General features: G+C 36.1%; 1 protein-coding gene and 1 pseudogene across 2 annotated transcripts in view; both read left to right on the plus strand.

The window, feature by feature from the left end:
• SPATA6 (spermatogenesis associated 6) overlaps positions 1-21,541 on the plus strand; it is a 153,972-nt gene that overhangs the window by 103,896 nt on the left and 28,535 nt on the right. The gene's annotated exons all lie outside the window — the stretch shown is intronic.
• On the plus strand, positions 561-691 carry LOC114900185 (annotated as a pseudogene).

A 21,541-nucleotide genomic window follows, 5' to 3' on the forward strand; every position in this document is an offset into this window, starting at 1 on the left:
ATATATATATATGTATATATATACATATATATATCCTAGACCTAAAACATAGTAGAAAGTCCACTTAATTTATATTTAGCAATGACTTTAGATATGACACCAAACACATGATCCATAAAGGAAAAGCAAAATTATTGATAAATTAAACTTCATTGAAATTAAAAACTTTTGCTCTGTGAAAGACACTGTTAAGAGAATAGAAAGACGAACCCTTGTCTGAATGAAAATATTTGCAAATCACATATATAATTAAGGACTTATATCCATAATTAAAATGTATAAAAACAGGGCTTCCCTGGTGGCGCAGTGATAGAGAGTCCGCCTGCCGATGCAGGGGACACGGGTTCGTGCCCCGGTCCGGGAAGATCCCACATGCCGCGGAGCGGCTGGGCCCGTGAGCCATAGCCGCTGAGCCTGCGCGTCCGGAGCCTGTGCTCCACAACGGGAGAGGCCAAAGCAGTGAGAGGCCCGCGTACCGCAAAAAAAATAAAATGTATAAAAACAACTCTTCAGACTCAACAATAAGAAAATAAATAACCCAATTAAAAATGGGCACATGAAGCTTTGCGCAGTGGCAGTATCGTAGCCAATGAGGTTTATCCGAGGCGCGATTATTGCTAATTGAAAAATGGGCACATGATCTGAACAGACATTTTTATCCAATTAATATATGAAAAGATGCTCAATAGTCTTTACAGAAATGCAAATTAAAACTACCTGAGATGCACTACACACATATTAGAATTTGTTAAACAGAAACATACCCCGACCCCAGTGCCGCAAAGAAACCCTGCAAAACTTGCAGTAGCAAATGCTGTCAAGGATATGGAGCAACAGGAATTCTCATTCAGTGCTGGTGGGAATGCTCAGAGGTACAGACACTTTTGAGGACAGTTTGAAGGTAGTTATATATAAGTTTAAACATACACTTATATGACCCAGCAATCCTTTTCTTAGCTGTTTACCCAAGTGAATTGAAAGCATATCTTCACACAGAAACCTGTACATGAATGTTTATAGGAACTTTATTCATCATTACCAAAAACTAGAAGGAAACAAGATGCACTTTAATTGTGAATGGTGAACAAACTGGTATAGCCATTCAATCGAATATAATTCAGCAATAAAAAAGAATGAGCTATTAATGTATGCTACAACATGATGAATCTTAAATTTAGTTTGCTAAATGAAAGAAGCCAGAACCCCAGAGCTACACATTGTATGATTTTATTTATATGACATTGTTAAAATAGCAAGTTAGGAGATGCAGAAGCTGTCGACTACAAAGAAACCAGCCTCACAGGGGAATTTTTAGGGTACAGGAGCTGCCTGATATACTGGTGTGACTGATATATAATTTTATGTATTTGTCAAAACTCCTAGAAAAATGTACATTAGAAAGAGTTAAATTTATTGTATTAAAAGTTAAAAGTGTGATGTTGGGTCTTCTGAAGAATTAATGTAGATTATATTAAACTAGCAGTATTAAAAATACAAGACTTATCTTTAAATTAGCTTATCTAAATTACTTTGGAATATGGTATTTTGGCTGGATACTGTAACACTAAAGCCAAAAAGAACTACATGATCACTGTATTCTTGTTTAGGGATCACCAAACTTTTTCTGGAAGGAGCCAGATAGTAAATATTTTGTGAGTCTGTGTGCCATAGGGTCCCTGTCACAACTACTCAGCTCTGTTGATATGGCATGAAAGCAGTCATAGACAACACATAAACAAATGAGCATGACTGTGTTTCAATAAAACTTTATCCATGTACACTAAAATGTGAATTTCATGTAATTTTCATGAAATATTCTGTTTTATCCCCCCAGTCATTTAAAAATGTAAAAATTACTTTCAGCTATCAGCCATACCAAAACAGGCAAAGGGCCAGAATTGCCCTGGGAGCTGTTTGCCAACCCCTGCTCTAGTAGATAAATGTGTTTCATACAGGGATATGGACTAACAATTCTGAAATTACATCTATATGAGAGTTGGATAAATAAGTAAATAAATTGTGGATAAAACAACCAGGTTTCTTATTGTCAGAAAAAAGAAGTTATAAAGAAACAAGACGGGAAAAAGCTAGAATGAACCCTGGGAAGTTGGATTAGAGTCTGAGATGACAGTTTTAATTCATGTTTATTTTAATATATACAGATAGATTAATTCAGAGATATAGATATATGAATATACATGGGTTAGTATACACACATATTTCCTGTCTTTGCCCTCTGAAAGGGCCTAGAAGGAGTGACAACCCAATAGCAACAAGGACACCCAGCTCCCAGATCTAATACCTATCATGTATTTCTAAATACCTATTTTCTATGAAAGTTACCAGGGCTTTTTTCTTGGAGCAATAGCTAATTCTCAGGGTGGAGCAGGGAAAACAGAAGATTAGCATAGAACATCTTGTAGTGTGGAAAGTGAGGAATTGTTCAAGAAAGGTGAGGGGAATAGGGGCTTATCAAAATAGAGACATAGATGTAGAGAACAAACCTATGGACAGCAAGAGGAGAAAGCGGGGGGGTGGTGGTGGTGGTGTGATGAATTGGGAGATTGGGATTGGCATCTATACACTAATGTATAAAATAGAAAATAAGAACCTGCTGTATAAAAAATAAATAAAAACTCAAAAAAAAAAAAAAAAAGACACAGGAGCAACCTGATTGAGCACCAGTGGCCATTTCTGGAATAATTTGAGCAATGAAATAAATAGCATTAGTATCAATTATAATCCAAACAATAAAATAAATATCCATGAGTCCACACTGATGTAAGTGAAACAATGAATGACTAACGGTGAGAATGGACCAATCTTCCTTACAGAAGAATCCTAAATAATAATTGTTGATATTGCCCGTTCCAGGAGATAGAGCTTAATTCTTCTCGAGTGTGGGCTGGACTTGGTTTATGTCTAAGAATAGAGCATGGAAAAAAGAAATAGTAATTTAGGTGGAGAAATCTGGCAAATGACACCACCTTATTATCAAAGTGATCAAGATTAACATCACTAGTGATAACTCATGTTGATAGCATGTATCCTTTGATATCAGGGGATGTGAAGGGCACGTCTGTGTCATATGGTTCCCCCGAACCCATAACCTTAGTCTAAACATGAGAATACATCAGACAAAACCAAATTGAGGGCTTCCCTGGTGGCGCAGTGGTTGAGAATCTGCCTGCCAATGCAGGGGACACAGGTTCGAGCCCTGGTCTGGGAAGATCCCACATGCCGCGGAGCAACTAGGCCCGTGAACCACAACTACTGAGCCTGCGCGTCTGGAGCCTGTGCTCCGCAACAAGAGAGGCCGCGATAGTGAGAGGCCTGCGCACCGCGATGAAGAGTGGCCCCCGCTTGCCACAGCTGGAGAAAGCCCTCGCACAGAAACGAAGACCCAACACAGCCATAAATAAATAAATAATTTTTTTAAAAATTGAGAAATTTTTTACAAAATACCTGACCAATATGTGAAGATCATGAGAAACAGGGAGAACAGAAACTTGTCACAGATTGGAGGAGACTAAGGAGAAATGATGACTAAATGCAACATGGTATCCTGTATTGGATCCTGGAACAGAAAAAGTACATTATTGGAAAAACAGGTGAAATCCAAATAAAGTCTGCAGTTTAGGTAATAGCATTGTACCAATGTTAATTTCTTGGTTTTTGCAAAATTTACTGTGGTTATATGAGATGTTAACATTAAGAGAAGCTGGGTGAAGGGTGAAGTTCCTGTGTACAGGAACGCTTTATCTTTGCAGTTTTTCTCTAAATCCTAAAAAAAAAAAAAAAAAAAAAAAAAAAAAAACCAAAAAACAAAACTGTCAAGTCTTAATTTTCAGCCTTTGGGCTTTTACCTGAGAGTTGGTGTGGTTCTAGGCCCCTTCCTTCTCATAGGTACTATTTATGACTCTCATCTTCTCAGGCAAGACAGCTGAAAATCGCTTCTGCTTTTCAGAGGCTTTTGCTGAGCTTTTTTTGTCCCTTCACTCTGCATAGTTGCAGACATTCTGCGAGTGTCTTGAGGGACCCATCAGGTCAGTTTTGCACCCATCGTGTCTCATTGAGTTTTGGCCTCTCAGATTATTAATTTTGTCCATCTAGCATAGTAAGACTGCCAAAACACTGCTGGTATATTTGTCCTCTGGCAGTGGACCTGTGACAAAGCATAGATTCTCAACATTTTGTTTTATTCTCAGAATCCACAAATGCCCCCAGGAAAATAACAGCTGCAGACTATTAACTCACCTCTCCCCTCAGGAATCTTGGCATCACTAGTACTGTTGTTTAAGCAGCTTTCTAATGCCTTAATATATATATATATATATATAAGTATACGTGTACACGCACACACACAAACAACCCCGTCCTACTCAGAAGTGAAAGACAATCACATCACTTTTTTTTTTTTTAACATCCTTATTGGAGTATAATTGCTTTACAATGGTGTGTTAGTTTCTGCTTTATAACAAAGTGAATCAGTTATACATATACATAAGTTCCCATATCTCTTCCCTCTTGCATCTCCCTCCCTCCCACCATCCCTATCCAACCCCTCTAGGTGATCACAAACCACCGAGCTGATCTCCCTGTGCTATGTGGCTGCTTCCCACTAGCTATCTACCTTACATTTGGAAGTGTATATATGTCCATGCCATTCTCTCACTTTGTCACAGCTTACCCGTCCTCCTCCCCATATCCTCAAGTCCATTCTCTAGTAGGCCTGTGTCTTTATTCCCGTCTTACCCCTAGGTTCTTAATGACTTTTTTTTTTTCTTAGATTCCATATATGTGTGTTAGCATACGGTATTTGTTTTTCTCTTTCTGACTTACTTCACTCTGTATGACAGACTCTATCTAGGTCCAAACACCTCATTACAAATAACTCAATTTCGTTTCTTTTTATGGCTGAGTAATATTCCATTGTATATATGTACCACATCTTTATCCATTCATCTGTTGATGGACACTTAGGTTGCTTCCATGTCCCGGCTATTGTAAATAGAGCTGCAAAGAACATTTTGGTACATGACTCTTTTTGAATTGTGGTCTTCTCAGGGTATATGCCCAGTAGTGGGATTGCTGGGTTGTATGGTAATTCTATTTGTAGTTTTTTAAGGAACCTCCATACTGTTCTCCATAGGGGCTGTATCAATTTACATTCCCACCAACAGTGCAGGAGGGTTCCCTTTTCTCCACACCCTCTCCAGCATTTATTGTTTCTGGATTTTTGATGATGGCCATTCTGACCAGTGTGAGATGATATCTCATTGTAGTTTTGATTTGCATTTCTCTAATGATTAATGATGTTGAGCATTCTTTCATGTGTTTGTTGGCAATCTGTATATCTTCTTTGGAGAAATGTCTATTTAGGTCTTGTACCCATTTTTGGATTGGGTTGTTTGTTTTTTATTGAGCTGCATGAGCTGCTTGTAAATTTTGGAGATTAATCCTTTGTCAGTTGCTTCATTTGCAAATATTTTCTCCCATTCTGAGGGTTGTCTTTTGTATTGTTTATGGTTTCTTTTGCTGTGCAAAAGCTTTTAAGTTTCATTAGGTCCCATTTGTTTATTTTTATTTCCATTTCTCTAGGAGGTGGGTCAAAAAGGATCTTGCTGTGATTTATGTCATAGAGTGTTCTGCCTATGTTTTCCTCTAAGAGTTTGATAGTGTCTGGCCTTACATTTAGGTCTTTAATCCATTTTGAGTTTATTTTTGAGTATGGTGTTAGGGAGTGTTCTAATTTCATACTTTTACATGTACCTGCCCAGTTTTCCCAGCAGCACTTATTGAAGAGGCTGTCTTTTCTCCACTGTATATTCTTGCCTCCTTTATCAAAGATAAGGTGACCATATGTGCGTGGGTTTATCTCTGGGCTTTCTATCCTGTTCCATTGATCTATATTTCTGTTTTTGTGCCAGTACCATACTGTCTTGATTACTGTAGCTTTGTAGTATAGTCTGAAGTCAGGGAGCCTGATTCTTCCAGCTCCATTTTTCATTCTCAAGATTGCTTTGGCTATTTGGGTTCTTTTGTGTTTCCATACAGATTGTGAAATTTTTTGTTCCAGTTCTGTGAAAAATGCCAGTGGTAGTTTGATAGGGATTGCATTGAGTCTATAGATTGCTTTGGGTAGTAGAGTCATTTTCACAATGTTGATTCTTCCAATCCAAGAACATGGTATATCTCTGTATCTATTTTGTATCATCTTTAATTTCTTTCATCAGTGTCTTATAATTTTCTGCATACAGGTCTTTTGTCTCCTTAGGTAGGTTTATTCCTAGATATTTTATTCTTTTTGTTGCAATGGTAATTGGGAGTGTTTTCTTAATTTCACTTTCAGATTTTTCATCATTAGTGTATAGGAATGCCAGAGATTTCTGTGCATTAATTTTGTATCCTGCTACTTTACCAAATTCATTAATTAGCTCTAGCAGTTTTCTGGTAGCATCTTTAGGTTTCTCTATGTATAGTATCATGTCATCTGCAAACAGTGACAGCTTTACTTCTTCTTTTCTGACTTGGATTCCTTTTATTTCTTTTTCTTCTCTGATTGCTGGGGCTAAAACTTCCAAAACTATGTTGAATAATAGTGGTGAGAGTGAGCACCCTTGTCTTCCTCCTAATCACAGTGGAAATGGTTTCAGTTTTTCACCATTGAGGACGATGTTGGCTGTGGGTTTGTAATATGTGGCCTTTATCGTGTTGAGGTAAGTTCCCTCTATGCCTGCTTTCTGGAGGGTTTTTATCATAAATGGGTGTTGAATTTTGTCAAAAGCTTTTTCTGCATCTATTGAGATGATCATATAGTTTTTATTCTTCAATTTGTTAAAATGGTGTATCTCACATTGATTGATTTGTGTATATTGAAGAGTCCTTGCATTCCTGGGATAAACCCCACTTGATCATGGTGTATGATCCTTTTAATGTGCTGTTGGATTCTGTTTGCTAGTATTTTGTTGAGGATTTTTGCATCTATGTTCATCAGTGATATTGGCCTGTAGTTTTCTTTCTTTGTGTCATCTTTGTCTGGTTTTGGTATCAGGATGATGGTGGCCACGTAGAATGAGTTTGGGAGTGTTCCTTCCTCTGCTATATTTTGGAAGAGTTTGAGAAGGATAGGTGTCAGCTCTTCTCTAAATGTTTGCTAGAATTCGCCTGTGAAGCCATCTGGTCTTGGGCTTTTGTTTTTTTGAAGATTTTTAATCACAGTTTCAATTTCAGTGCTTGTGATTGGTCTGTTCAAATTTTCTATTTCTTCCTGGTTCAGTCTCGGCAGGTTGTGCATTTCTAAGAATTTGTCCATTTCTTCCAGGTTGTCCATTTTATTGACATAGTGTTGCTTGTAGTAATCTCTTATGATCCTTTATATTTCTGCAGTGTCAGTTGTTACTTCTCCTTTTTCATTTCTAATTCTATTGATTTGAGTCTTTTTTTCCCTTTTTTTCTTGATGAGTCTGGCTAATGGTTTATCAATTTTGTTTGTCTTCTCAAAGAACCAGGTTTTAGTTTTATTGATCTTTGCTATCATTTCCTTCATTTTTTTTCATTTATTTCTGATCTGATCTTTATGATTTCTTTCCTTCTGCTAACTTTGAGGTTTTTTTGTTCTTCTTTCTCTAATTGTTTTAGGTTCAAGTTTAGGTTGTTTATTTGGGATGTTTCCTGTTTCTTAAGGTAGGATTGTATTGCTATAAAGTTCCCTCTTAGAACTGCTTTTGCTGCATCCCATAGGTCTTTAGGTCATCGTGTTTTCATTGTCATTTGTTTCTAGGTGTTTTTTTGATTTCTTCACTGATCTCTTGGTTATTAAGTAGTGTATTGTTTAGCCTCCATGTGTCACATCACTTCTTTTAATTACCTAATTTGTTTTGTCTCTGACCTGCCTTTCTCGAATGGAAGGTGGCTCATGTTGGCTTACACTGGACACTAAATCTCAGTATCTTAAGTGGTTTTACATTAAGAGCAGCCTGAACACAAACTCTTCAAATTAGTCTTTTTTTTTTTTTGCCTATGTTCTTTCATTAAGTATATATTGAACATTTTTCCTCTAATAGCTACATGCTCTGTACCTTGCACTATGCAAAGCACTGGGGATATTTTCATGAAACCAGATTTTCCATAAGGAACCTATATAATCCAGTGATTATTTTATAAACTAAAATATGAGTGTGAAAGATTAAAACAGTGTGGCCTAGTATACGATTAAGTATAAGAATAAAAAGCATAAGTAGGAAATGTTATTGTTCTTCCAGAGAAAAACTGAAATTATTTATATAGGAATAATAACTATTAAACATTCACTATAGTCCAGGTACTATACATGTATTTATTATTCCATTTTATCCGCACAATAATCTTACAAAGTAAGTACTATTAAAAAGTACTATTTCAAAGATGAGGAACTGAGCCTCAGAAAAGTTGTGACTTCTATATAAGGTCACATGGCTACTTAGGTTGGTTGGAGCCAAGATTTGAGTCCAGATTAATACTATTTGATCTTAACCACTAAGCTCTACAGAGATAAACCCACAAAGTACAATCTGATACATATAAGCCTAATAATATGCCTAAACCTTAACATGTGAAAACAAGATCCATGTTCAGAAACAAACAGTAACATACCAGAGACACACATTGTGAGCTGTACACTGAAACACACTCCCTAGACACAGGTCAGACCAAAGTCCATGTTGGACCTGCTTGAAGGACACTCACAGAGAATGGTAAACCTTATTAAATATAAACATTAAGTTTTTTTACATTACGTCACAAAGAATTTTTAAAAGTAACAAAGTATTTTTATTTCACAAAGAATTTAAATATGAGCCTCTTCTGGGACAGTGAAAAAGTCCTTCAAAAATCATTAAATATTTGATTAGTACAGAGAAGTGTAAAACATAGTTTGCCAATCCTTTATAATTGAAGAGAACCCACCTCAAACAAGCTAATGGAAGTCAGTGATCACAAAAGATCCTATTGAAAATAAAACCTAGTTGAATGAGGAGAAAACACTCAGCATTTTGACTTAATTCAAGAAAATCTAAGATCGTTTCAACAAAGACCCCAGTCCTTTTGCTATCGCATCTGAACCCCAGTTTCTGGTGCCTTTTGACAGAAATAAAGAGAATGTGACTTAATCCTATAAGCCTATACTCTCTAGAAATTCATGTTTTTATATAAAACTCATTCTGGAAATTGTTAGGTATAATCCAGTTAAAGCAGAAGGTTCTTGTTGGGCCAAATCGTGGAAAAAGCAGAATAGGAAGCATAGACTTTATCCTGAAATCCAGGAAGTCATGAAGTCAGATGCATTCAAAAGTTAGGGTAGGTGTTGAGTATTGTGACCAATAGAGAAAGTAAGTCTATGACCTCTCTGTAGGAGAAAGCCACTGCTCAGCCCTAGTTAAGTGTTGCCATGTAGGAATTCAGGCACAATGTTGCCAGATCCTCCAATTATTTTTAAAAGTACTGATTTTTATATAAATATGCCAAAACAGTATAATGAAAGAATAAATCAGGAAGGGTAGGGTATGTGATTTGCCAGGGAATAGTATGGTTTAAATTTTAATAGTTTGAAGTTGATTAGTAAGTTTAGCTGAGATGAATTGAGTTGCTACTACATACCAGCTGTGTGCTGTTTTATGAAGGCTCTGTCTGGAACCAGTTTGTTCAACAAATTACTTCTCTGTTAACAGTTTCCTGATAGGTTTCTTGTATTAGTAGAATTAGTATATGTAACATACTTAGAATGACACTGGCATATAGAAAGTGTTTAATAAATGTTTGCTTTTGTTTTTTTTTTTAAATCACTTCTCTATGATGGTGATAAAAGGGAGATTATTATAAGTCTCACAAAGGAATTATGAGATTTATTACTTTTTTCCTCTGAAAAACCAACTTTTGGTTTTATTTCTCTATTGTATGTATTTTTCCTACATTATTAATTTTTGGTCTATATCATTTCTTTTCTTCTCCTTTCTGTGGAATTAATTTGCTTATCTTTCTCTTAAAAACTTTTGGTGACTATTCACATGATTAAATTTAGGCTTTCTCCTAATGTATACATGTATTTAAGACTATAGATTTCTTTCTAAGTAGTGTCATAATTTCACTACTATTTCTAATCTCCTTTGTAATTTTTCTTTTACCTTTGGGTTATTTAAAAGTGTATTTGTAGATTTCCAAACATTCTTTGGGTGGGGGAATTTTATTTTTTCTTTTTAAAAAATTTTTTTGCTTTATTCTGCCATGTCTTGAGAACACTTGATTTTTCAGTCTTCTGAAATTTTTGAGACCTTATTTATGCCCAGGATATGGTCATTTTTTTATTCCAAGTACACTTAAGAAAAAACACATGATATCTGTTTTTGTTGAGTTTAGTGTGCTTGACAACTAGGTCACGTTTGCTAATGTGGTTCAGTTTTTCTTTATCCTTACTGACTTTTTCTTGTCTGCCAATTCTATCAGATACTGAGAGACACTTCTTTAAAATCTCCCAATATAATTTGCCTGTTTTAATTTGCCTGTTCTAACAATTTCAGCTTTGTATATTTTGGAGCTATGTGATTAGATGCATATAAATGGAATTATAGTATTTATTTAATGTCTTTATTTCTAGTAATAATGTTTCTTTAGGTCTGCTTTATTTGATATTGCTATAGCTAAAATAGCTTTATATGCTTAGTGTTTTAGAGGAATGAATATATATTTTTTCATTCTTACACTTTGAACCTTTCTGTTGATATTTAAGGGGATTTTTAAAATAGCATATATTGACATTTTTATACAGTGTGGCAATCATTGTGTTTTAATTGTAGTATTTAGTCTGTTCATATTAAACATACCTACTGATATATTTGGATATAAATCTACTGTTTTCTATTCATTCTACCCCTTCTATATTATGTATTTCCTTCTATTTTGCCTCTTTTTGGCTTGAGCATGTATTATTTTATTTCCTACCACATTAACTTGTGCTACTTTCTTTTTTTATTATTTTGATGGTTACATTAAAGATTAAAAACAAGTATTTTTTTAAAGTTGAATATAAATGAACATATTAATTTTATTATTTTCCTCCTCACTTAACATACTATTATTAGGCTGTTTTTATTGTTTGTATATTTTAAGCATCATATCGCATCATTATATTTTATATAGGTGATGCTCATTTAGATGTAATCATATTTTACCATTTTGTGGCTCTTCATTCTGCACTGCATCTCCAGGCTTCCTCTTTCATAATACTCTAGTTATTTCCTTTAGCGTGCAATTCATTATTGAATTCTAGTATTTCCTTTAGCCTGCAATTCATTATTGCAGATGAATTCTACCAGGTTTATTGTTTTGTTTTTTTCTTTTGTTTGAAAGTTTATTTTAACTCAGTTTATGGAAGATACTTTTTTTCTGGTTATGGAATTCTAAGTTGGCAGTTATTTTCTTTCAGCACTTTCAAGCTATCATTCTATTGTTTTGGTAAAGTTATCGGTCATATTGTTGCTACTTTGAACACGTCATTTTTTTTTAAATTATTTATTTGGCTGTGCCGGGTCTTAGTTGCAGCACACGGGATCTTTTAGTTGTGGCATACGAACTCTTAGTTGTGGCACGTGAGATCTAGTTCTGTGACCAGGGATCGAACCCGGGCCCCCGGCATTGGGAGCACAGAGTCTTAGCCAGTGGACCACCAGGGAAGTCCTGAACATGTCATTTTTAATTTTTATGCTTTTAAAACTGATAACTATAACTCAGATACAGAATATTGCATAAGATATATGTTGCTAGATGATTTTTTCCAAGATGAGCATCTTAACCACCTGCCCCATCAGGATATAGAATCTAGCCAGCCATCCCAGTAGCCCTCTCTGTAGTCCCTTAAAATCGCAGCCCTCTTTCATCCGTGAGAACAATCCAGTGTCCTGATTTTTATGGAAATTATTTCTTTACTTTTATAATATTATCCCCCAAGTAAGCATTTCTTTCTTTTTTAAAAAAATTTTAATACAGTTTTTAAAGGCTACACTTCATTTACATTTATTATAAAATATTGGCTATATTCCCTGTATTGTACAATACATCCTTGTATCCTACCTTACACCCAGTAGTTTGTACATCCCTGTCTCCCATCCCTATATTGCCCTTCCACTCATTGCAAACCACTAGTTTGTTCTCTATACCTGAGAGTCTGCTTCTTTTTTGTTATATTCACTGGTTTGTTGTATTTTTTAGGTTCCACATGTAAATGCTATCATATAGTGTTAGTCTTTCTCTGTCTGACTTATTTCACTTAGCATAATGCCCTCCAAGTCCATCCATGTTGTTGCAAATGGCAAAATTTCATTCTTTTTTATGGCTGAGTAGTATTCCATTGTATATATCTATACCACATCTTCTTTATGGCCACTTCTTGATGACTACTTATGTTGCTTCCATATCTTGGCAATTGTAAATAATGCTGCTATGAATATTGTGGTGCATGTATCTTTTTGGTTTTTCTTTTTCTTTCAGATTTATACCCAGGAGTGGAATTGCTGGGTCATATGGTAGTTCTAATTTTAGTTTTTTGAGAAACCTCTGTACTGTTTTCCACAGTGGCTACACCAATTTACATAGCTACCAACAGTGTAGGAAGGTTCCCTTTTCTCCACATCCTCACTAACACTGTTATTTGTGTTCTTTTTGATGATAGGCATTCTGACAGTTGTGAGGTGACAACTCATTGTGGTTTTGATTTGCATTTTCTGATGATTAGCGATATTGACATGTGCATGTTGGCCATCTGTATTTCCTCTTTGGAAAAATGTCTTTTCAGTTCTTCTGCCCATTTTTTAATTGGATTTGTGTGTGTGTGTGTGTGTGTGTGTGTTGAGCTATTTATATATGTTGGATATTAATCCCTTATCCTTCGTATCATTTGCAAATATTTTCTCCTCCCATTCAGTAGGTTGTCTTTTTGTTTTGTTGATGGTTTCCTTTGCTGTGCAGAAGCTTTTAAGTTTAATTAGGTCCCATTTATTTGTTTTTGTTTTTTTCCCTTTATTTTAGGAGGTGGATCCAAAAAAGTTGCTGTGATTTATGTCATAGAATGTTCTGCCTATGTTTTCCTCTAGGAGTTTTATAGTATCTGGTCTTACATTTAGGTCTTTAATCCATTTTGAGCTTATTTTTGTATGTGATGTTAGAGAATGTTCTAACTTCATTCTTTTACATGTAGCTATCCAGTTATCCCAGCACCACTTATTCAAGAGACTGTCTTTTCTTCATTGTATATTCTTGCCTACTTTGTCAAAGATTAATTTACCATAAGTGTGTGTATTTATTTCTGGGCTCTCTATCCTGTTGCATGAATCTATGTGTCTGTTTTGTGCCAGTACCATATTTTTTTTGATTGCTGTAGCTTTGTAGTATAGTCTGAAGTCAGGGAGTTTGATTCTTCCAGCTCTGCTCTTCTTAATATTGTTTTGGCTAATTGGGGTCTTTTTTGTTTCCATACAAATTTTAAAATTATTTGTTTTAGTTCTGTGAAAAGTGCCATTGGTATTTTGATAGGGATTGCATTGAATCTGTAGATTGCCATAAGTAGTGTGGTCATTTTAACAATATTGATTCTTAATGTATCTTTTTTTAATTATTCAAACAGAAAGTCACAAAATTATAATCATCCTCATCAGTTCACTCTGTCCTATGTAATTAATTTTTTTATCTTGATCTTTTGTTAGCACTTTTATGAATTCATCAGTTTTCCATTAGAGTTCTGAAAATGCTTATTCATTCAGTTCAGCAGTATAGTCAGTTACCAGAAACCTGTACTTGTCAGAGTCTTTTCCATGAATTCCTTGAAGATGAAACCCTTTTATAGGAACATTTTTGCAAAATCATCAGAGTACACCCAGAACTGTCTGTAAATGACAAAAGACTTAAAAATGACCACGGTTAAAGATTTGTTGAAAGTTCATAACAATGCAATTGACAAGGAAATTTAGTTACTTCTGAGATATACATTTTAAAGTAATAACTAGAATTATGACTTATAACATTATACCAGAACATATAAGATTTTTAGGAATTTCATGTAATGTCTGAAACATTTATATTAACATATTTCCATACAAATAACCCAAAGAAACTTTAGTATTAGTATTTTTTTAATTTTTTTAATTTAATTTAATTTATTTTTTTATACAGCAGGTTCTTATTAGTCATCAATTTTATACACATCAGTGTATACATGTCAATCCCAATCGCCCAATTCAGCACACCACCATCCCCAACCCCCAACAGCTTTCCCCGCCTGGTGTCCATACGTTTGTTCTCTACATCTGTGTCTCAACTTCTGCCCTGCAAACCGGTTCATCTGTACCATTTTTCTAGGTTCCACATACATGCTTTAATATACGATATTTGTTTTCTCTTTCTGACTTACTTCACTCTGACTTACTTCACTCTGACAGTCTCTAGATCCGTCCATGTCTCAACAAATGACTCAATTTTGTTCCCTTTTATGGCTGAGTAATATTCCATTGTATATATGTACCACAACTTCTTTATCCATTCGTCTGTCAATGGGCATTTAGTTTGCTTCCATGACCTGGCTATTGTAAATAGTGCTGGCGTGCTGCAATGAACATTGGGGTGCATGTATCTTTTTGAATTATGGTTTTCTCTGGGTATATGCCCAGTACTGGGATTGCTGGGTCATATGGTAATTCTATTTTTAGTTTTTTGAGGAACCTCCATACTGTTCTCCATAGTGGCAGTATCAATAATGTACATTCCCACCAACAGTGCAAGAGGGTTCCCTTTTCTCCACACCCTCTCCAGCATTTGTTGTTTGTAGATTTCCTGATGATGCCCATTCTAACTGGTGTGAGGTGATACCTCATTGTAGTTTTGATTTGCATTTCTCTAATAATTAATGATGTTGAATAGCTTTTCATGTGCTTCTTGGCCATCTGTATGTCTTCTTTGGAGAAATGTCTATTTAGGTCTTCTGCCCATTTTTGGATTGGGTTGTTTCTTTAATATTGAGCTGCATGAGCTGTTTATATATTTTGGAGATTAATCCTTTGTCCTTTGATTTGTTTGGAAATACTTTCTCCCATTCTGAGGGCTGTCTTTTCGTCTTGTTTATGGTTTCCTTTGCTGTGAAAAAGCTTTTAAGTTCCATTAGGTCCCATTTGTTCATTTTTGGTTTTATTTCCATTACTCTAGGAGGTGGATCAAAAAAGATCTTGCTGTGATTTATGTCAAAGAGGGTTCTTCCTATGTTTTCCTCTAAGAGTTTTATAGTGTCCGGTCTTACATTTAGGTCGCGAATCCATTTTGAGTTTATTTCTGTGTATGGTGTTAGGGAGTGTTCTAATTTCATACTTTTACATGTACCTGCCCAGTTTTCCCAGCACCACTTATTGAAGAGACTGTCTTTTCTCCATTGTATATCCTTGCCTCCTTTGTCATAGATTAGTTGACCATAGGTGCATGGGTTTATCTCTTGGCTTTCTATCTTGTTCCATTGATCTATGTTTCTCTTTTTGTGCCATTACCATATTGTCTTGATTACTGTAACTTTGTGGTATAGTCAGAAGTCAGGGAGTATGATTCCTCCAGCTCCATTTTTTTCCCTCAAGATTGCTGTGATTATTCAGGGTCTTTTGTGTCTCCATACAAATATTAAGATTTTTGTTCTAGTTCTGTAAAAAATGCCATTGGTAATTTGATAGGGATTGCATTGAATCTGTAGATTGCTTTGGGTAGTAGAGTCATTTTCACAATATTGATTCTTCCAAACCAAGAACACGGTATATCTCTCCATCTGTTGGTATCATCATTACTTCTTTTATCAGTGTCTTATAGTTTTCTGCATACAGGTCTTTTGTCTCCGTAGGTAGGTTTATTCCTAGGTATTTTATTCTTTTTGTTGCAGTGGTAAATGTGAGTGTTTCCTTAATTTCTCTTTCAGATTTTTCATCATTAGTGTATAGGAATGCAAGAGACTTCTGTGCGTTAACTTTGTATCCTGCAACTTTACCAAATTCATTGATTAGCTCTAGTAGTTTTCTGGTGGCATTTTTAGGATTCTCTATGTATAGTATCATGTTATCTGCAAACAGTGACAGTTTTACTTCTTCGTTTCCAATTTGTATTCCTTTTATTTCTTTTTCTTCTCTGATTGCCGTGGCTAGGACTTCCAAAACTATGAATAATACTGATGAGAGTGGACATCCTTGTCTTGTTCCAGTTTTAGAGGAAATGCTTTCAATTTTTCACCATTGAGAATAATGTTTGCTGTGGGTTTGTCGTATATGGCCTTTATTATGTTGAGGTAGCTTCCCTCTAGGCCCACTTTCTGGAGAGTTTTTATCATAAATGGGTGTTGAATTTTGCCAAAAGCTTTTTCTGCATCTATTGAGATGATCATATGGTTTTTATTCTTCAATTTGTTAATATGGTGTATCACATTGATTGATTTACGTATATTGAAGAATCCTTGCATCTCTGGAATAAACCCCACTTGATCATGGTGTATGATCCTTTTAATGTGTTGTTGGATTCTGTTTGCTAGTATTTTTTGACGATTTCTGCATCTATATTCATCAGTGATATTGGTCTGTAATTTTTTTTTTTTGTAGTATCTTTGTCTGGTTTTGGGATCAGGATGATGGTGGCCTCATAGAATGATTTTGGGAGTGTTTCTTCCTCTGAAATTTTTGGAAGAGTTTGAGAAGGATGGGTGTTAGCTCTTCTCTAAATGTTTGATAGAATTCACCCATGAAGCCATCTGGTCCTGGACTTCTGTTTGTTGGAAGATTTTTAATCACAGTTTCAATTTCATTACTTGTGATTGGTCTGTTCATATTTTCTGTTTCTTCCTGGTTCAGTCTTGGAAGGTTATACCTTTCTAAGAATTTCTCCATTTCTTTCAGGTTGTCCATTTCATTAGCATAGAGTTGCTTGTAGTAGTCTCTTAGGATGCTTTGTATTTCTGTGGTGTCTGTTGTAACTTCTCCTTTTCCATTTCTAATTTTATTGATTTGAGTCCTCTCCCTCTTTTTCTTGATGAGTCTAGCTAATGGTTTATCTTCTCAAAGAACCAGATTTTAGTTTTATTGGTCTTTGCTATTGTTTTCTTTGTTTCTATTTCATCTATTTCTACTCTGATGTTTATGATTTCTTTCCTTCTGCTAACTTTGGGTTTTGTTTGTTCTTCTTTCTCTATTTCCTTTAGGTGTAAGATTAGATTGTTTATTTGAGATTTTTCTTGTTTCTTAAGATAGGCTGGTATAGCTATAAACTTCCCTCTTAGAACTGCTTTTGCTGCATCCCATAGGTTTTGGATTGTCATGTTTTCATTGTCATTTGTCTCTACGTATTTTTTGATTTCCTCTTTGATTTTTTCAGTGATCTCTTGGTTATTTAGTAACATATTGTTTAGCCTCCATGTGTTTGTGGGGTTTTTTGTTTGTTTTTGTTTTTTTTTTGTGGTACGTGGGCCTCTCACTGTTGTGGCCTCTCCCATTGCGGAGCACAGGCTCTGGATGCGCAGGCTCAGCGGCCATGGCTCATGGACCCAGCCGCTCCACGGCATGTGGGATCTTCCCGGACCGTGCACGAACCCGTGTCCCCTACATCAGCAGGTGGACTCTCAACCACTGCGCCACCAGGGAAGCCCAATTTTTTTGTTTGTTTGTTTGGTGTTTGTGTTTTTTACGTTTTTTTTCCTTGTAATTCATTTCTAATCTCATAGTGTTGTGGTCAGAAAAGATGCTTGATGTTATTTTAATTTTCTTAAATTTACTGAGGCTTGATATGTGACCCAAGATGTGATCTATCCTGGAGAATGTTCCATGTGCACTTGAGAAGAAAGTGTAATCTGCTGTTTTTTGATGGAATGTCCTATAAATATCAATTAAATCTATCGGTCTATTGTGTCATTTAGAGCTTCTGTTTCCTTATTTATTTTCATTTTAGATGATCTGTCCATTGGTGTAAGTGAGGTGTTAAAGTCCCCCACTATTTTTGTGTTACTGTCGATTTCCTCTTTTATAGCTGTTAGCAGTTGCCTTATGTACTGAGGTACTCCTATTTTGGGTGCATATATATTTATAATTGTTATCTCTTCTTCTTGGATTGATCCCTTGATCATTATGTAGTGTCCTTCCTTGTCTCTTGTAACATTCCTTATTTTAAAGTCTATTTTATCTGATATGAGTATTGCTACTCCAGCTTTCTTTTGATTTCCATTTGCATGGAATATCTTTTTCCATCCCCTCACTTTCAGTCTGTATGTCTCCCTAGGTCTGAAGTTGGTCTCTTGTAGACAGCATAAATATGGGTCTTGTTTTTGTATCCATTCAGCGAGCCTGTGTCTTTTGGTTGGAGCATTTAATCCATTCACGTTAAGGTAATTATTGATACGTATGTTCCTATTACCATTTTCTTAATTGTTATTGGTTTGTTTTTGTAGGTCCTTTTCTTCTCTTGTGTTTCCCACTTAGAGAAGTTCCTTTAGCATTTGTTGTAGAGCTAGTTTTGTGGTGCTGAATTTTCTTCATTTTGCTTGTCTGTAAAGCTTTTGATTTCTCTGTCAAATCTGAATGAGATCCTTGCCAGGTAGAGTAATCTTGGTTGTAAGTTCTTCCCTTTCATCACTGTAAGTATATCATGCCACTCCCTTCTGGCTTATAGAGTTTCTGCTGAGAAATCAGCTGTTAACCTTATGGGAGTTCCCTTGTATGTTATTTGTCATTTTTCCCTTGCTGCTTTCAATAATTTTTCTTTGTCTTTAGTTTTTGCCAATTTGATTACTATGTGTCTTGGCATGTTTCTCCTTCAGTTTATCCTGTATGGGACTCGCTGCCCTTTCTGGACTTGGATGGCTATTTCCTTTCCCATGTTAGGGAAGTTTTCAACTATAATCTCTTCAAATATTTTCTCTGGTCCTTTCTCTCTCTCTTCTCCTTCTGGGACCCCTATAATACGAATGTTGTGTTTAATGTTGTCCCAGCGGTCTCTTAGGCTGTCTTCCTTTCTCTTCATTCTTTTTTCTTTATTATGTTCCACAGCAGTGAATTCCACCATTCTGTCTTCCAGGTCACTTATCCATTCTTCTGCCTCAGTTATTCTGCTATTGATTCCTTCTAGTGTAGTTTTCATTTCAGTTATTGTATTGTTCATCTCTGTTTGTTTGTTCTTTAATTCTTCTAGGTCTTTGTTAAACATTTCTTGCATCTTCTCGGTCTTTGCCTCCATTCTTTTTCCAAGGTCCTGGATCATCTTCAATATTATTATTCTGAATTCTTTTTCTGGAAGCTTGCCTATCTCCGCTTCATTTAGTTGTTTTTCTGTGGTTTTATCTTGTTCCTTCATCTGGTACATAGCCCTGTGCCTTTTCATCTTGTCTATCTTTCTGTGAATGTGGTTTTTTGTTCCACAGCCTGCAGGATTGTAGTTCTTCTTGCTTCTGCTGTCTGCCCTCTGTTGGAAGAGTCTATCTTAGAGGCTTGTGTAAGTTTCTTGATGGGAGGGACTGGTGGTGGGCAGAGCTGACTGTTGCTCTTGTGGGCAGAGCTCAGTAAAACTTTAGTCTGCTTGACTGTTGATGGGTGGAGCTGGGTTCCCTCCCTGTTGGTTGTTTGTCCTGAGGCAACCCAACACTGGAGCCTACCTGGGCTCTTTGGTGGGGCTACTGACAGACTCTGGGAGGGCTCACGCCAAGGAATACTTCCTAGAACTCCTGCTGCCAGTGTTCTTGTCCCCACGGTGAGCCACAGCCACCCCCCACCTCTGCAGGAGACCCTCCAACACTAGCGGGTAGGTCTGGTTCAGTCTCCCCTGGGGTCACTGCTCCTTCTCCTGGGTCCTGGTGTGCACACTACTTTGTGTGTTCCCTCCAAGAGTGGAGTCTCTGTTTCCCCTAGTCCTGTCGAAGTCCTGCAATCAAATCCCACCAGGCTTCAAAGTCTGATTCTCTAGGAATTCCTCCTCCCGTTTCTGGACCCCCAGGTTCAGAAGCCTGCCGTGGGGCTCAGATCCTTCACTCCAGTGGGTGGACTTCTTTGGTGTAAGTGTTCTCCAGTCTGTGAGTCACCCACCCAGCAGTTATGGGATTTGATTTTACTGTGATTGTGCCCCTCCTACCATCTCATTATGGCTTCTCCTTTGTATTTGGATGTGGGATATCTTTTTTGGTGAGTTCCAGTGTCTTCCTGTCAATGATTGTCCAGCAGCTAGTTGTGATTCTGGTGTTCTCACAAGAGGGAATGAGAACACATTCTTCTACTCTACCGTCTTGGTTCCTCTTTTAATGTATCTTAATTTTCTATTAGTCCATAGGCTCCTTCTCTATTTCTCTTTTGTTCTGCACTGTATTTTCCTCTGGCATATTTTATTTATTGAAAGAACTGTATCATTTGTCCTGTTGAATTTCCCGTAAGATTTTGCTGATATCATTCCCTTGGTGTTGTTAAACATGTTCTATTGTCTTCAGTATTACCTTTAAATTGGTCAGGGTATCTAGAAGCTTAACCATATTCAGTTTTTATTTTCGAGAGTCGTGCTGTGTCTTTCATCATTGACCATATAATGCCTGATCCATTCATATTCATTCATATTTATTCATATTCTCTCTCTATCTATCTCTATCTCTATGTTTCTCTGTCTCTTCATAGCAATTCCAATTCCAAGATGCATTGCATAGGACTTACAAAACTGGTACTATTACAACTTTGACATCCATTCTTTATTTTCTGGAATACTTCTAAAAAGAGAAACTGCTTCATCTGTTTGTTTTCTCTGTGGCACTGTCCATATTTGAGAAACAAAATAAATTATCTCTTTTTTAGTATTCATAATGAAAATTTTTTGTCTTTTTTTCCCCTCCTAAAACTTTTTATGAAGTTTACCCATGTATGATGATTTGTGTGTGTGTGAATTTTTTTTTCCTGAACTTTTAGAAGGGACATATGATTTAGATTTACTTTTCTAACTTTGTAGCTTGAGAGCTCTTTTCTTCTGTTTTTGTCATTTGTTCCTAAATATGGCAACTTAGAGATTTCCAGGCTTGCTTTTTCTTCCCAACTTTTATATAGAATTTTTCTTCTTTTAATTTTGCTCCCCTGATCAATTTGGATTCTTTTCCCAGATGTTTTTATTCAGTGTAAAGTTTTGTCTTGAAAGGTGACTTCGGCATGTTAGTTTTGAGAGTTAATGGGTCCCAGACTGCTCTAGCGCCTTCAGAATTTCCTGTAAACTCTTCATACTCATCACTATGGAAGTAGGAAAACTTCTTCCAGTTGCTTTTCTTAAATTGGCCTACTGAGGGTTTTTTTCCCACTTCTGAGCTTTTGAGTGAAACTCTCTTTTGTTATTTTGAAGTTACCTGAATAATCATATACCTCAGTGCTTTCCTCTGATTTCTCCTCCAGATGTCTCCTGGACATGTCTCTCCTCCAAAATGTCTCTTGTAACAACTGTGGTTTGTTCTCATCTCATATTTTGGGGTTCATGTGAATATCTTGTCACTTCATTTTGT

The sequence above is a fragment of the Monodon monoceros genome, unplaced genomic scaffold (genome assembly GCF_005190385.1).
Source record: "Monodon monoceros isolate NGI ecotype Baffin Bay Population unplaced genomic scaffold, NGI_Narwhal_1 Super_Scaffold_18, whole genome shotgun sequence".
In the NCBI taxonomy this organism is placed as follows: domain Eukaryota; kingdom Metazoa; phylum Chordata; class Mammalia; order Artiodactyla; family Monodontidae; genus Monodon; species Monodon monoceros.